This window comes from Aquarana catesbeiana, linkage group LG09 (genome assembly GCF_042186555.1).
Source record: "Aquarana catesbeiana isolate 2022-GZ linkage group LG09, ASM4218655v1, whole genome shotgun sequence".
Classification (NCBI taxonomy): domain Eukaryota; kingdom Metazoa; phylum Chordata; class Amphibia; order Anura; family Ranidae; genus Aquarana; species Aquarana catesbeiana.
The window spans coordinates 154,611,965-154,613,540 of record NC_133332.1 but is presented as its reverse complement, the minus strand read 5'-3'; the positions used below and the strand labels follow the sequence as shown (position 1 = coordinate 154,613,540).

Below are 1,576 nucleotides of genomic sequence, written 5' to 3'. Positions count from 1 at the left end.
CCAGGTATATTGGGATTCCTTTTCTTCAAGTGGGTACCTCCTTAGATGTACAGTCTAGCACAATCTCCACAGGGTAGTTTCTCACGTCACACCAACAAGGTTACAAAGAATACACTGCAGACACATTAAACAGCCATAAACTTGAGTTTCTCTTCAAAAAGTCCTTTACACCAACCTTTTTTTAATTGGCAATCATCAGTTCTCAGTTAAGTGGTAGTGTTTACCCAGTAGCAAGGGTGTCCACCCCATGGGCTGCAAAAAATAATGGTTTTCTCTTGGATCATGGCCCTCCACCCTGGCACTCCACCATTGCTCTCCCCTTCAGACAGCTGCTCTCCAACGAGTCTCCCAGCTAAGCTCCACCCATTATTAGTATGATCCTGTTAGGAGGAAATTAAATCATTCTCCTTCCTGGAAGGATTTTAAAGGAGTGTCCATTTTTAAAGGGGCAACATAGTAACCTCTGCCTACACACACTTCCTGCCCCAGAGTGACAAAGCTAACTTGCAGGCAACCTCTGATCCTCTAATAACCACAACAGCCTTTCAAAATTTTATCTGCAGATTGAATGGATGAAGATAGGCAGACACCTAAGACCCCGGAGCAGTGTATCAAGCTCCTGCAGCAGCAACAGATGACTTTCATTAATTCATTGGAGCAGTCACAGAAAAGTACCCATGACAAAACCAGACCTGTGGGGACCTTGGCCCAGGTACGCATTTACTTAGACAACCATTACAACAACAAAACAAATTGGCGTATCCTCTCACAGTTTTTGGATGTCTGTGCAGATCTGGAGGAGTTCTATATCCAGCTGGAATCTATGCAGAATGACACGCAATCAGCAAAGGGGATCATAGAGCAAATCTATACTCTTCTCAATCCAACCAATGAACTGTCTAGTCTGAGAGTTAAGTATCCCCATGATGTTTTGAATAACCTGTGATGAAGCATGTAACTTATATGGTGTTGTGAGCATCATTCCCATTGTCCTGGACAATATCCATGAAGCTGTGTGAAGGCTGGAGAGAACCCAGCCAGTTGTGGAAGATTGAGACCACAGACAGACTTGTGGCTATTCAGAGGAACAGGCAGAAGCAACATTTAGCAGGATTGCTCATATTACTGAGGATTATCTCCATTAATAAAGAGAACATAAGGCAAAAAAAAACATCCCTTTCAGTTTTAAGACAACAGAAACAAGATAGGGCCACAGAACGGTCCCTCATTCTACTGCCTATAGCACACAGGGACATAGTTATGTAGTCCTCAGAGATAGTAATTACTCTGGTAATTGTTCTTAGCTAACAGTCAACACAAACAGAGGGAGTTGAGATTTCACTAGATTTTGGGCAACATCAAAAGCTATTTTTTGAAATTGTCAAACAAATATAACAAAACACTTTAAATGGTATACAAATGGATGGAAGAAAATGCCGCGCCAACTCTAAATGGGAAGCAGCCAACACCACAATCAGACTTATTGTATAACAAATAAAAACATAAATGTGTGGCGCTAATATCTAGATGAGTGCGTGTATAGTCACAAATATGATGGTGACTATTTAAAATAAGG

At 41.5% G+C, this 1,576-nt stretch overlaps 1 pseudogene; it reads left to right on the top strand.

Annotated features, from left to right (window-relative positions):
- Positions 1–568: 568 nt before the first annotated feature.
- LOC141108988 (sperm acrosome-associated protein 9 pseudogene) lies at positions 569–1,266 on the top strand (annotated as a pseudogene).
- The last annotated feature ends 310 nt before the right edge of the window (positions 1,267–1,576 follow it).